Raw genomic sequence first — 16,951 nt, 5'->3', positions numbered from 1 at the left:
GACTGTGGGTATCTTCTCGAGATTTTCTCGAGTTGATGCAGTTTGATCATCGCTAATCTGAGATAATGAGTACCCAAGGAAGTTCAGATCTGCCGGCGAATACGGTTAATACACAAAAAAACACTAAACCTAAACCTAGTTTTGAGACTGATGATAATAAACGTAGAACAACGAACGGGACGGAAGAAATTATGGATGATGCAGTCACCTGGATCGATGATGGAGAGGATGAAGAGGAGGCTCGTGTAGCCTTAGGATTAGTGGGGAAAATCTGGACGGAGAGACACGTTAATGCTAATGCCTTTATGTCGACCATGAAAACGGTATGGCAATCAAAATATGGGATTGATGTTAGCAGTATTGGCGATAACACCTTTGTGTTTCAATTCCACCATTGGCGGGATAAGCAACGAGTGGTTGATGGTCAGCCATGGCACTTTGACAAACACGCTATTCTATTGGGAGACATCGAGGGTAACAAAAAACCCTCTGATATGCAACTATATGACCTACCTATGTGGGTTAGGGTTTATAACCTCCCATTCAAGGGTAGATTCAATCTGATGAATATCGAAGCTATTGGAAACAAACTGGGGAAGTTTATAAAGATGGATAATTCGGGGGTGATGGGAATTGACAAGTCCATTCGCATGAGAATCAATGTGGATGTGCGAAAACCGCTGGCCAAGAATGTTAAGGTTAAAATGAGAGGGGGAGAGGAGGAGTATTTCGATGTGAAGTACGAAAAACCACCACTTTTCTGTTACTCCTGTGGAAAGATGGGACATGGATTGAAGGATTGTCACGAGGGCCGGGATGAGGAGGACCAAGAAATGGAGTTTGGAGGATGGCTTAAAGCTTCCCCATGGAAACGGAGCTTATCACGCGAAGAAAATTCTGGAAAAGGGAAGAGTATGGAATGTGCAAAATCTCTGTTCATCACCAAACCTCAACCTCGCGTGCAGCAAAGTTTAAATATACAAGTGGAGGCAGTGACTGGGATACTACATACTTGTGCCATACGAGAGAAGGGCCGAGAGCTGGACGTTCCTACGCACTGGGAGGAGAGGCTGGAGAGGGGAGCCAGTGATGTGATACCCCAATTAGGGGGCAATCTGACAGAAGACGAGGATGCGTACAATAACCAAGTCGAAAAAGGAGAGGCAAAAACTAAAGGAAGTGAAAATGATGGCACTGTAGGGGTGAATACGAGCGTGGTTTTTGATGGGAGTGATCTTATCATGCAGGACAAGCATGCTGGACGTACGTGGAAAAGATATAATAAAAAAAGTATGGAAATGGGAAAAAAGAAAACTAATGCTGTGGGGTACAGGAGGAAAGAGAGAGAGGTGGACATGGAAGGGGAAGACGGGGTGGGAGCAGGGAAGAAACAAAAAAATGTTGATGAAACTGATGATAAAGTGCAGAAGAATGAACAAAACACTGAAGCTGAGGTGGCGGGCCCCACAAATAGGGCTCTTGGTTGTCAATGAGCCACATCCTACTATGGAATTGCCGGGGTTTGGGGAGCATCCCGGCAACCAACGCGCTCAAACGCGTGGTTATAAACGAGCATCCTCACATGGTTTTTTTGCAAGAAACCAAGATGAAACAATGTGAAATGGAAAGGGTTAGAAGGAAGCTTAATTTTAAATGCATGATTGTGGTGGATTGTGTGGGGGAAGGTCGTGGGAGGAAGGGAGGTTTGGCACTGTTATGGAAGGATGACTGGAGGGTGACGGTAAATACATTCTCACAAAATCATATAGATGTAAAAGTTGAAAATGATGTCATGGAAGAATGGAGGTTTACGGGAGTGTATGGATGGCCCGAGGAAGGGAAGAAGCACAAAACGGGTGAACTAATGAAAGCACTCTACAGAGATGAAAACATACCATGGATGTGCGGGGGCGATTTCAATGTGATGTTATGGTCGAGGGAGAAGCAAGGAGGAAATGACTTTCGGTTCGAGGAGGCTGCAGAGTTTCGTGAGGCTCTTGATTTTTGTAGATTAGAGGATATGCATTATGTGGGGCACCCATTCACATGGACAAACAACCAAGGTGGAGAGAAAAACATACAAGAACGATTGGATCGCTGTCTTGCTAATGCGGAGTGGCGAGACCGTTTCTGTGGGTCGTTTGTTACCCACCTGGAGAAGCGTCGCTCTGATCATCTGCCTCTACTCCTTAGTCTGCGAACACGGGTGAGACAACAAGATGCTAGGAGACGAAAAAAAATGTTTCGTTTTGAGGAAATATGGACCCGTGATGGAGGGTGTGAAGCGGTCATAAAGGAAGCATGGGAAGGTGGTCACGATCTGATGAGATGTATGACTAAGACGACAGCAAAATTGCGTGAATGGAGCAACGAGAAATTTGGTGCATTCGCGAAGGAGATGAGAGCGTGTCAAGGTCAGATGCGAAAATTAATGGGGGAAGAGCAGACACAGCAGGTTATTGCTACAATGAAGGAGATTGATCTTAGGATGGATGAGTTGGAGAAGCGTGAAGAAATATACTGGAAGCAACGGAGTAGACAAGAATGGCTGAAAAGTGGGGATCAAAATACAAAATTTTTTCACGCAAAGACCAAACAACGACGGGAACGGAATTCAATTGAAAAAATAAAGGACTTGGCAGGAAATGAATACTATGAGGAAGACGACATTGCTGAAGTGTTAGTCCAACATTTTGATGACCTGTTTAGAGCGAATGAAGAAGTGGACACCACCCCTGTTATTGAATGCGTAAGGCCAAAGGTGCCTCCGAACATGGCAGCTATGCTGATGGAGCCGTATTGTAGAGAAGAAGTGCAGGAAGCTCTAAAATACATGCATCCCACAAAGGCCCCCGGACCCGACGGTATGTGTGCTCTCTTTTACCAGAAATTTTGGAGTACTGTAGGGAAGGATGTGGAGAACACTGTCCTAGGCATTTTAAATAATAATGGTGATGTAACGACTATTAATCATACTCACATTGCTCTTATTCCAAAAAAGAAAATTTGTGAGTCACCAGCTGACTATAGGCCTATAAGTCTGTGCAATGTAATTTATAAATTGGTGTCAAAAGTATTAGCAAACAGACTAAAAAAAGTGCTCCCCCTTATAATTCATGAGTCGCAGAGTGGATTTGTGCCGGGAAGGTTAATTACTGATAACATTCTAGTAGCTTATGAATGCTTTCATTATTTGCGCAAGAAGAAAAAAGGGAAAGAGGGGTTCTTAGGACTCAAATTGGATATGAGCAAAGCCTACGACAGAGTGGAATGGGATTTTTTGGAGAAAATGATGATTAAATTGGGGTTCCCGGTGGGTTATGTGCATCTAATCCTTGCTTGTGTAAAATCTACATCCTTTTCTATACTGGTTAATGGCCAACCCTCGCGGAAATTTTCCCCCACGAGAGGATTGAGACAAGGGGACCCTTTATCCCCATTCCTGTTTATTATATGTGCGGAAGGACTCTCCTCTCTACTTCGAGAGGCAGAAGCAAAAAAAGAAATTCATGGGTTAAAGATTGGGAAGAAAGTGAATGCGATATCGCACTTATTTTTCGCAGATGACAGCTTACTTTTTACCAGGGCGAATGAAAATGAGGTGGAAAAAGTTCTTGACATACTTGCAGTGTATGAAAATGCGTCCGGTCAAAAACTGAATATGGAAAAATCAGAGGTGTCCTTTAGCCGAAATGTGGAGCCAGAGAAGCAAGAAATCCTTCAGATGAAGTTAACTTTTAAGGCAGTTGAAGATCACAACAAATATCTGGGTCTCCCAACTTTTGTAGGGGGGTCAAAGAAGAGGGTTTTTCGGAGTATTCAGGAACGGATTCAAAAAAAACTGAAAGGATGGAAGGAAGGGTTTCTATCTCAAGCAGGGCGGGAGGTACTTATTAAAGCTATAGCGCAGGCGATACCAACGTATGCCATGCAATGCTTTAGGATACCTTTGAGTATACTGAAAGAGATTGAAAAACTATGCCGTGGCTTTTTCTGGGGACAAAAAAATGACGAAAGGAAGATGGCGTGGGTGTCTTGGGAAAAAATATGTGCTTCGAAAAAGGAAGGTGGGCTAGGTATGCGGAATTTGGAGGTTTTCAACAATGCCATGCTTGCGAAACAAGCGTGGCGAGTGCTACGGTACCCGAATTCACTAATGGCAAAGGTGCTAAAAAACAAGTATTTTCCGAACACATCTTTCATGGAAGCAAAGGTGAATCCTCTTGCTAGCTACACATGGAAATCCATACTGTCAGCAAGGACATTACTAGGAAGGGGCATTTGTAAGGTGATAGGAAATGGGGTAAATACGGAGCTATGGGTGGATCCGTGGATCCCAACCATGCCTAATTTTAGAGTCTTGCGAACTGACCCAGGGAGGGAAGCCCCTCGAACCGTAGCAGAAGTGATTAATGAGGGGCAGTGGAACCAAGATGAACTGAAAAAATGGCTGTCAAGTTGGGAGGTCGAGGAGATTCTGAAGATTCCTATACCGCTTCACCAAGGTAATGATAATTGGTCATGGAAACACACGAAAAATGGGGAATTCTCGGTCAGAAGTGCATATTTTTTGGAATTGACTGAAATGCAAAAAGAACGGGCAACGTCGTCAAATGGGTCTGATAATATGTTATGGCGGAAAATATGGGATGCAAATCTCCCTAAAAAAATCCGAATGTTTGGATGGAAGGTGCTGAACCACGGCCTGCCGATGCGGGTATCATTAAGGAGACGAGGCTGTGTGTTGGATTGTACATGTCCAATGTGTGGGGAGAAGGATGAAACAGTTAGCCATGGCCTGATTAGCTGCCCGGAAGCAAAAGAAGTGTGGGAAAAATCACCACTCCGCCTGAACATCCCAACAGATTTCGAAGGCTCAATGATGGATTGGGTGCAGCAAGTTTCTAAGAATGTGACTGAAGATGTGTGGTGGGATTTGCTGTGGAGCTTACTATGGGGAATCTGGCTACGAAGAAATGCCTGGCTGTTTGAGAACCGCAAAGTGGAGACTATGGAAGTGATTGAAAAAGCCTCAAACTTGGTAAACGAGTACAAGATGGCAATGGAAGAGGAGCCAATGATGAAGGAGGCAGTGGATGAAGAACATCGAAAATGGAGAGCTCCGCCAGCAGGTAAACTCAAAGTTAACTCAGATGTGGCAGTTTACGGAAACGGGATCTTGGGCTTTGGTGGAATAGTCCGCGACGAGCTGGGTGAGGTGCTGGCTGCTACCTGCGCCCTGTTCGAAGGCGGCTGTGACACTGATGTAGCCGAAGCTTTGGCGGCGCGCCACGCTGTACAAGTGGCTGTGGAAGCGGGACTTCGTAATTTAGTTCTTGAAAGTGACTGCCTAAAACTCATCTCCCACCTGCAGAAAGGACTAAAGGAAAACAATAGTTTTGGTTTTATTGTAACAGATATTTTATGTTTAGGTAGCTCTTGTATTTCCTTATCTTTTAATCATGTTCGTAGGGATGGCAATCGGGTAGCACATAAGCTAGCCCAGATGAGCAAGGAGTTTAGGGAGATGAGAGTTTGGATTGAAGAAGTTCCAACTGAGGTTTGGGCCTATGTACACTCTGATATGCTTTCGATTAATGAATAGGAGTGTGATGTTTCCCTGTCAAAAAAAAAAAAAATGTTAATGAGCTTGTTGTCGTATAATAAACTGCTGAATTATGGACTTGGTCAAAGATTCCTAGCTGTATTGTTCTTTTTTATTATTATTTGAGAAGAAGAGTCAGGATAAAGTTGCAGTCTATTATGAAAGTATATACTCTTGTTGATTGACAAGGAATTTTCCAATAGATTGACAAGGAATTCTCGCGCATGATGTAGCTATTACATATATTTTTGTTTTCTTTTTAAAAACTTTTGATTATCAATTTAAAAATTCAATTATCATATTGTATAAAAAATTGGTAAGATAATAATGGGGGAATATGTTTATTGAGCTTACAATTCTATTTTCAATATATATGTATATAGATAAAGATTTTTGTTTTTTATTTTAAAATTCTGAGTATCAATATATATATATAGGGTTATGCTATATGCAGCCCTTAGGGTTGCATATAAGACATAAATACACTACTTAAAATGGAAATAAGTTGTGAATTTATGATTTTTTTTTGCATCAACCAATGTAATAAATGATTAATTAAAGCAACTTATTTCCATTTTTACCTTCTTATAGACAGCCCTTAGGGCTGCATATAGCTTTTTCCATTTAAAAATTCAAGTATTTTTTTTATTAGGAGAGAAAAAACTAGGCTAGTTCCTGTTGTAGGACCAACCTAAAGCATCTTTTTGGATGATAGTGAGAAATACAGGATCATGAAGTTCAAACCAGCGACGAGGAGTCTGAACCGAGTAACCCTTGTGAGCCACAGAATTCGCCACTTGATTATCATATTGTATCAAATATTGGTAAGATAATAACGGGAGTATTTGTTTGTTGGACTTACAATTCTATTTGCTAGAGTTTTGGGAACTTATCAGTTGTTTTTTATATTTGAAATCTTCGCATTGAGACGAATGTAACAAGAGCGTACTTGACTATGTTTTTTCTTATATTATGGTGCGACCGTACGAGAAACTACAAAGTTGGTTGATTAATAGTGTCAAAATGATGCAATAAAAAATGAAGATAGTATACAATTGGTAAATGAATTTAGAATGGGAAGTTTGGAACATAAAATTCATACAATTGGAGTAGAGGTGATCATGGGCCGGGCCGGGTTCGGGCCGGGCCGCGGCCAAAAAAATTTGCCCATTGGCCGAGCCGGGCCTAAATTCGGGCCGAATTTTTGTGTCCAAAGCCCGCCAAAACGGGCCGGGCTTAGCGGGCTTTTGCGGGCCAAAACGGGCCGGGCCAAAAAATAGACTAAAAAGTTGTTTTTAGCTTGCCCAAAGCCCGCCCAAAAACAAAAAAAAAATGACCGGACCGGGCCCGGACCGGCCCGCGGGCCGAAAAATTCTGCCCAAAACCCGGCCCAAAAACGGGCCGGGCCAGCGGGCCGGGCCAAAATGATCACCTCTAAATTGGAGCAAGGATTATGAGTTAAAGTAGAAAACAAAAAGTAATGGGCCTGTGCAAAATACTTCGGCCCAGTTGAGATGTGATATAAGCTGGGCCTTAGGCTTATGAGCCATTACTAATTGTCAATATAAATATGAGCTCGCGCTTGAATTAATGGTCAACAACACATAATATTCCATACTTATGGATCATTAGGATCCAGGCCCAAATTCATGGTAGATGCCTGAAGAAGCAATACTAATAATTGCACTACACTGCCGTAAGAAAGTTCGGTATCACTACATTACAAATTTCTTGGCCCGTTGCTATCCCTAGTTAATGTAGCCCTGTCCAATAATGACCATATTCAATAACGCTTTGTCCAATAAAAGTCCTTTAAATTTTGACCCTAATCCTTTAACTATTGGACTACCATATCCAATAACCCGGTCTATTTGTAATTATATCATAGTGAATGAGAATGTTACTTCTAAGTTCTAAATTCTAAGGGCCTATTCTCCCCAGCTTATTTTCAGTTCAGTTCAATTCAATTCAGTTCAGTTCAATTCAGTTCAGTTCATCTATGGATAATACTTTTACCCTCACATATCAGTATTCATTTTAGTTCAATTCGGTTCGGTTCGGTTGTTTTATACCGAAGGGACCAAGCCCTAAGTCGATGTTTTGCTCATATGCAAACTAGTTTTTCGTTTATAGTGGTCTTTTGAACTAATGTGAGGTACTATGCAAAAATTGTGGGGGCATAGATCTACTTAGCACCGGCCATATAACATTGGTATGGTCAGGTTCATTGCTCGACTAGTCAAGTTAATTTTCTCCAATTTCGGCATCAAAAAGGTATGGTTTTTATTTTTGTTTTCTGGCGTGTAGACATAAAATCATACCACATGGGAGATTATGCTATTAAGAGTAATTTTGCCAAACTAAAATGATAAGGAACGCTAACCTAATACTTCTAAAATTAGTTATTTTAAAAGTCAAGAAAATTTAAACAATTGTTTAGGATATAAAAAGTAAGATGGAAGAGAGTGACGAAAAAAATTCTCAACTCATCATCATACATATAAATCCCAATGATATAACATGTTATACACTGACAAATGATAATAAGCCTCAAAACACGTTATGAAACTAAAGGTTTGATAGGAGTCGGAACAATATAGGAAGAAGGATTATTGTTGTCGCATGCTCGTTTGCTCGACCACATGGAGCTTTTTCAACGGAGTTTGAGAAAATTTTATGATTCAATGCTTCTTAAATGACATGCGTTCTATAGTTCTTGAAAATGATCATCTTAATAAATCTTGTTTGATAAAAAGGATTTAGAATGAAAAGAAAGGAGTTGAAAGGAAACATTTTAGTTTCCAATGTTTGGTTACAAAAAAAAAACTTTACAAGTGATATGAAAAGGAAGGAAGTGGAAGGAAAGTCTTTTTACAAAATTTTCATTTCCTTTTTTTCCAGAATTGGAGGAATTTGAGAGGAAATAGAAAACTTAAAACAAACATGAAAGATTAAGGGTTTTCCTTTCTTTATCTTCTTTTTCTGTTCTCTTTCGGCTCTCTTCCTTTCCTTTCTTTTAGTGCTAAAAACGAACCAAATACTGAAAATGATTGTGTTTCATAAACTTATGATTCTAATGAAAAATGTAATATAAAATCGGTGAATGCTACTCTTGTACTCTTTTGACATGCGAGCTACAACTCTAACGAGTTATAAGTAATGAATCTTGGACTTTATATTCCTTTCCTTTTCACAAAATCTATTACAATATACAGCATAGTAGCCTAGTAGGAATTTTTGCTCAAAGTTGAAGCCTTTTGTCATTGTCTAACTTTGGCCTTGTGTATACTTTGATTTGTCACAGGAATAACTGAATAAGCATGCGTGAAGATCACAATGCTTGCAAGTTGCAATTGACTAGAGACGAACAAACTACATTAAAACAAATGTTATGTAAATTATTTTTACTTTTAACCCTATGAGGATTCTACGATATTATATTCGAATTATTTTGATCACCTGAATTTCAAAGGAACGTCTTTTATTTACACTTTTTAAAAATACACCAAAAAGTCAGAGTTCTAATGATGATGTTGGTTCAAGAAAGTGAAAAACTATACCACTTTATAAGTATTTAAGTTATTTATTGTTGCTATTATTTATTTTCATACTATGATTTTACCACTTAATAATAATCAAGGATGTCTTGACATAGTGGTTAGGATTAAAGTGTTGTGAACTATATATCACATATTCGGATTCCCCTCCCCTTCTTTGTACTTTGTACAGCTTTCATGACTCATATGGATCAAAAAACAAGTTCACCCTTCAACAATTAAAATTTTTAAACACGTTATCAATAAAAAAATTTGGCATATAATAATAATATAAACGGTACATAAATTATAGAATAGAGGCTTCTCAAGCAGAGAAGAGTTCGAGTCAAAAATATGTACGTTACCTTAAACATAAAATTCAAACTTATTTAATACTTTTAAACACTAGAAAAATGTATGGATAAAGCAGTGGCCATAATTTAACGGGCGGTTTTGGTCATGAACTCATGATATGATATGGGCCACCTCCAGCAAACATGAGTTAACATGAAAAGTATTGACAACTACACTATACTCTGGACTCTAGAGTAGTGGTGAGTAGTCTTGAGTTGGTGCTATTTTTGTCTTCGTCCACCACTCACTATTCAGTAGTTAAAAATTCCCTTGTAATTTTTTTAATGATAATTCACACAATATCATATAGAATAAAGTTTGACGGAGAGGTGGTAGCTCAATGGAGTACCATCTTGAATTCATAATATTTTGTACCTAGATTTTGAGCAGCTTAACAGGGGTTCGTTTTCGGACCAATTTTATTTTTTTGCTAATAAAAAATAAAATAAAATTATAGAATAAAGTTTAGGCAATAACTCTTATATAAAAATGTGAGAATAGAGGAATAGTACTCCTTTATAGTTTTAATATAATCCTTTATTAAAGCATTACATGATATTTTCTGAAAATATAATCATTTTGAAAGATTGATTTTGTGGAAAAAAATAGTTACAAATTAGTCAAATTGGATTACATATTGCTTGAAAAGAATTACTACAAAGTAAGGATTGTTCTATAGTGAATCAAATAAATCTTACCTAAGACGTTATTGTAAAAACAAGACAACTTTTTTTTGTTATAATTATAAAATATGGTCTTGTTTGGTAAATAGAGTTTGGGAGCAAAATTAGAGTTTTGAGTTTATATTAGAGAATTTGACTAGTTAATCCTGTAATTTGAGTGTTTGGTATAAATAGGTTTCAATTAGCTTATTGAGTCCAAAAAGCACTTCTTGAAAAAGTTGGGGATGAGCTTTTTGACATTAAAGGTTTAGAAATGAGTGAACCAAATTACATTTATGTATGTCTTAAAGTGGTTGAACATTACTATTAATAAATAATAAAATGTACAACAATAGATTATGTACATGTCCTTATTGGTCATTTTACGCAATAATGTAGCAAGCAACTATCAACTGCTTACCAGACACCTTTATCAGATGCGGCTAAGCCACGTGAAGGGTGAGCAACTGCACAGGACCCCAAAATATAAGGATCCAATTTCATTAGTTGTTTGTCTAAAGAAAAAAGAAAATAAAACCTAAATCTAATTACAAATTTAAAGAGATTAATTTATATTTGGTGGTTTTATTCTCCAAAAATGCCCAATTTATAACTCTTCCGTCTCTTCTATTCACCAAAAATTTTAATCTTTATATAATTCATTTTAGCACAGGATCCTAATTTTATGAGACGCCCCTTACCTTTATACAAACAACTAATATAATCAACTAATTAAATCAACTAATATAATCAACTCGCAGCTATCAGCTAATACAACCAGCTAACAAGTATTCGCTAATGGCCAAACAAGCCATATCTTTCTACCATCTTTATTAGATATAATTTTTAACGTCTTAGAGTAGACTGTTATAAGCTCGCTTCACGTAAAAATTGTTCAATATAATTATCTCTAGTTTCTTTATTAACTAACCAATGATTGCCTCATGTCCTGGAAATTGGAATTATCGTTTTATCACTTTATGAATTTAAAACTAGCATCGTTGTTAAGATAAAGCCATAAAAATAATATAATCCTACGTCAAACGTAGAATTATGCATTCAGTATCTTATTTTATTCGAGCTCCTTATCTAGATTAGCATCATTACTGTATTATTCTAATTCTGATTATATTCTTCTCAAACTTGTCTTCGAACTGCTTCTAGGATGTTCTACGATATCAAAGCAAAGATAAGTATTAATCAATTTTTTTTAATGCAATTCTTGTTTGAAGGTTCAAAACTTAAAATTAGGGTTGAGCACAATCGAATACTCGGTAGAATTTCGTAGACCTGGATTCGGAATCAAAACTGATGGGTCCCAAAATTCTGAAATTGAAATAGGTTCAAATGGGTAATAAATTTTTGGACACAGACTTGAAAACGTTGGGTACCAGGTCCAAAACTGAGTACCGGGTTCGAAACTGGGTACTCGGTTGTCAGTTTAACATCATACAAAATGGGATGATTGAGCTATAAAATAAGCAACAATTAAATGGGCCTAAAGGCCTACTAACTTTTTACTTAATTATATTTGGGACATCTGACCACCTCACATATGCTAAAAACCGATTCAAAAAACCGGGTATCTAGTCCAGAACTGGTCCCACCATGTACCAAGACCCAAAACCGATTATATCGGATGCCCACCACGTATCGAGTCCGAAAAAATACTACACAGACTTGAAACCGCATGCAACCAAGTCTTCTTTTTTGGACCCAACTGAGTCGGGTCTGGGTTCGCACCTGACGGGTCCGAATCAGTTTCGAGTCTGGGTCCGGGAACCCAGAAATTCTGCTCATCCCTATTCAAAATCAATCCTTGTACACTCCCCTCTCCACACACCAACCTTATGAAGCTTTAAATTATAAAACTAGCTAATAACTTAATTAAAATTACGTAATTAGTTTTTTTTTTTTTGAGGGGAATTACGTAATTAGTTAAGGATTAATGTCAATGAGCTTATTATGATTATATTAGGTTATTAGCTAGGAGTAACTTGCAAAAATTCCTTTTTGTTTTGCAATGCCAAACTTGTTAGTCCTTGTTTGGTAGGATGTAAGATATAATATTTTATAGGAAGTTGTTATTAGTTTAAAGCTTCCTTTCTAAGGAGTGGTGAAACTTATTTGGTTGATCATGGCAAAAGCTCCATTTAGTGAGAGATCCAACTTTTTTTCAAAAGTGCAATTTATTACATTTGAAATCTTAAACTTGTTATAATTATATTGTAAAAACTTGTTATTACACTTTGAAATCTTAAACTTGTGTCATATAACATCAACATGAAACTGTATCTAACAAGTAAAAATCCAGCATCAAAGTGAAGTTTTCTATAAATTAGTATTAGCAAATAGTCTTGTTATTTTCCTGCAAAACAAAAATAGAGGCGTGATAGGCATCAACGATATGATTATTTAGTAGATCAAGTCATCTTGCGCACTTTAAATAATATTTCTATTTATGACATATTTCATTTTTACAATAACATACACTTTATGGTACAGTACTATATCTAACTGTTTATTATTAAATATGAAAACGATTTGGTACCACATTATCTCTTCTATCATTTATATAGGGCTTTGCTAAACACCGCCCTAAAATTTCCTAGTAACGCCCTAAATACGGTATTTTTATACCGTATTTGTATACTTGTATTTTTCTCTCTCTTCCCCTAGACTCACTTCCTAATTTTTTAAGACTTTTTACCGTTCTTCCTCCACTTTCTCTCCCATCTTCTTCCACTCACCACTAGACACCGGTGCCACCACACAACCACCGCCTCACCACCACCGCGGGAACACGACTGCACCACCACCGACACCTACCTGACATACCCATCACCCCCTCTGTTTTATATTTCAATTTACAGTGAATTTTTTTAAAAAAAAATTAAGGGGGCGTCCACCATGGACGCCCCACCACCGGTGGAGGCGCCCATGGCAGGCGCTCCACCACATGGTGAGGCGTCTGCCATGGGCGCCTCCACCGGTGGTGGGGCGTCCATGGTGGACGCCTCCCTTAAAAAATTCAAAAAAAAAAAAAGGAGGCGTCCACCATGGACGCCCCACCACCGGTGGAGGCGCCCATGGCAGGCGCCTCACCATGTGGTGGAGCGCCTGCCATGGGCGCCTCCACCGGTGGTGGGGCGTCCATGGTGGACGCCTACCTATTTTTAAAAAAAAAAAAAATCGAAAAAGGAATAAAACAGAGAAGATGGTGTTCTTGTGGGTGATGAAGCCGCCTTTGAAGGAATCCGGGCTATAAAACAGAGAAGATGGGTTCTTGGATGGAGTTGGCGATAATGGCAATGTATGATTAATGTCTTCTAACTGTTGTTATATCACTTTCAAGTCTGCATTTTCTGCGTTATTTGATGTCTTCTTTTATTTTCTTTTACCTGTTGTTGTATTACTTTCAAGTGTGCATTTTTTTTTTAAAAAAAAAAAAACATTATGAGGGGTGGTAGTGTTGGTGGTGGTGGAGGGGCATGAAGGTGATGGTGGTGTGGAAGAAGAAGGGGAAGTGAGGAAAGAGGAGAAAATGAAAAAAAAAATGAAAAATACAGTATTTTATACAAATACAGGGCGTTACTAGGAAATTTTAGGGCGTGATTTAGCAAATGAGTTTATATAATCAAATATTGTTGAACCTCATATCTGTTGTGTATATGGGAGTCCCGTATTAGAGAAAGAGGAGATAAAGTACCACGATAAATATCCATGTACAACGAATCTGCATCTTTTCTCTTCTATAAGCTAGATGAGCTAATTCTACTATTGTCAATTGGTTTTAGTATGAAATCTCATTTGGGCTTATATGTGGATCGAACTCTTTTCCTCCGTATTGGATTGCCTAAAACTCATTTTTTCAGACTCAGTTTTATCTCCTCTAATTTATACAAAATCTAAATTCTAATAATTACCCATGTACACCGAATCTACATCTTTTTTTAGAGGTGCAACAAATCTACCTTCTTTTCTCTTCTATTTTTGATTTGCATTCAAAATACTAGATGAGCAATGCAAATGAGAAAAATACGTACAAAGAAACTTGTGAAAGTATTGTGTCAGACAGTCTGACACAATACATTTGGTCAGACCAGAGCTTAAGAGAAAGAAATTAATCAACAATGGCAGCAACTCACGACCACTCCTCTCTCTCCTACAAACCGCTTGCCACTCCAGCATCCTCTTCTCAGCCTGCTCCCTGCTCCTTGCTGACGTCTCCCACCGCAAATCTTCGTTCGAATTGTGGGGCTGGGCTTTGATGTTTGGGTATCGTAAGATGATGCTGATCATAGTATTGGAGAACAAGAGGATGATGATGGATGATCTGATGATAACCATCTGATTTATTTCTCCATTTCTCCTCAATTTTTTTAGCGACAATAACAATATGATAATGATCGATGATGATCATCAATAAAGCTATGGTAACTTGTATTCGATGATGACCGACATCTGAGATGTTGTAGTTGCTGTTGTTGTTTTTGTCCATTCGACTTCTACACCGGAAGAGATCAAAGTCAGAAGAAGAATCCACACAAACAAAGACTCAAATAAGACCAAGACACTGACAATTTTCTTCTTGGTTGAAACATTAGAGGACGATGGTGACAATTTTCACCATAATAGAGCTAAATAAAACAAAAATAGAGCTAAATGAAAGAATTAATGTGTCAACTGAAAATTGCATGAAGCAGTCTGACCATATATTATGGTGAGAGTCTGACACAATACGTTCTCAAGAAACTTTGGTTTGGTTGTTTTGCTTACCGCACCTATAAATTAAGAGCAAAACATACCTTGAAGTCATCCCGAGACACATTATTATCATTAGCCAAACCTTACTTTTAGAATATGAAAAACATAAGTATCTATACAAATATATTAAAAGACGTTCCTATTAAGTAAATGGTGCCACGGTACGTGGTACTATCATCAATCTTCTAATACACATGTTTATAATCTCAATCAAAAATATTAACAATGTATAGTTACTAGGACCGAACATACGACCTTTGAAATAAAATGTGAGAGTTTAACCACTAATCTATTACAATTTCAATACTTAATATTTCAAAGTAAAACATAATAAAGTCTTATAATTGCATGTAATTATAAAAACATGTAGACAAGTTTTTTGATATTTAACCGTTTTATTGAGTAATAACATTATTATCTTACCCAAATTCCATTGAGTTATTTTTATCCTCAATTCCTTAGATTTTTTTTAGAAATAACTTATCATGCCATGAAGTCCGTCTCTCAATTTTACACTAGACAAAATATTACGAAAAAATAATAGAATTAATGTTTAAATTAATAAATAATAATATATTTTATAATTGTAACTGACTCGCATCGTCCGGACCAAATACTAGTTAAAGATTTAAAGTATGTCACCGTGTATCGTGTAGGAATATCATAGCAAATCCATTTAGTTTTTTTTTTCCCCGCTTAAAGCGAATTGCAAAATTATATACTAGTCATATCCTCTTCTTCATATACTTGACTTGCATCATTTTCATGTGTCCAAAAAAAAAGCATCATTTTTATATGGTCACCTTAAGTTAACCCCTACTTTCCGTTATAATTATATTTAGGAAAAATTTCATAAAATTACCTTTTATAATCATTTTTTTAAAAAAACTATTTTTTTAAATTTTATTTCAAAAAACTACCGTATATAACAAATTTATTTCAATATACTATCATTTTACTATTAATGGGGCTTAATCACTAATAATTGAGTCATCATAAATTGCTCTTCTTTCTTCTCCTTTCATTTCCGTCCTCTTTTCTCGCTACCCAACCGACAGCAACACCAATGACAATGCTTATTTATTGATTAATATTAAATATAAACGTAAAATGATAGAATGTTAAAATAAATTTATTATATAAGGTAGTTTCTCAAAATAAAATTTTTAAAAAGTAATTTTATGAACAAATTGGTTATAAAAAATAGTTTTTAAAAATTTTACCTTATATTTCTTCTATAAACATAGAAAAACGAACCAAGTGTTAGTGGACAACATTATGTGACATGAACCGAGAGCGGCAGAAAAAATGGACTTTACTCTTTTTAGTGCCGTTACTCACCACTCACCACCAGAGTCCAGATACAACAAAAAGTATAGGTGTTTTACAAACGGTAAAGCCAATAATTCACATCCTATTTTTAAGCTCTTAAAGCTGTTCATGGGCCAACTTCATGCATGAAAGAGACATAAATTTCATTTTAACCCAACAAAAGAAAAAAAAAAAACTTGATACAAAGTTTTTTGGAATATTTTTTGTCGATTTATCTTGAATAAATTGTGTACTTAGATATTAACTAGTTTAATTGGCAAAAACTTATAAAGAAAGTATATAAAATATATGCAATGTTTTGCATTTATATTATTACTTACACACACAAATCAGCCACACACTATAGCCATTTGATAAGTTGGTAGCCGTAGGACGTGTTCGACACAAGCTTTTTAAGTAGCTTTTGGTGTCTTGACTAGGTCAAAACACTAATTAAGAAAAATAGTAGTATTCGGCAAAGTAATGGTGTAAGTAACTTTTAGTGTTACAAATAGTGTTTGTGAAAAGCCACAATTTGTAGCTTTTGTGCTAGTTTTAGTGGTGCATAAATTATATATTAAAGTTTTGTTTGAGTTTTTAATTAATTATTTGTAAACAACTACTTTGACAACTTTTTTTACCAAACATCAACATCTTATACTGCTACTTGAACAGCTATCAGCTACACACCAACCACTAACAGCTACTCTAACAGC

Source organism: Beta vulgaris, chromosome 2 (genome assembly GCF_026745355.1).
Source record: "Beta vulgaris subsp. vulgaris cultivar EL10 chromosome 2, EL10.2, whole genome shotgun sequence".
Classification (NCBI taxonomy): Eukaryota; Viridiplantae; Streptophyta; class Magnoliopsida; order Caryophyllales; family Amaranthaceae; genus Beta; species Beta vulgaris.
Note: the sequence above shows the minus strand (reverse complement) of the source record.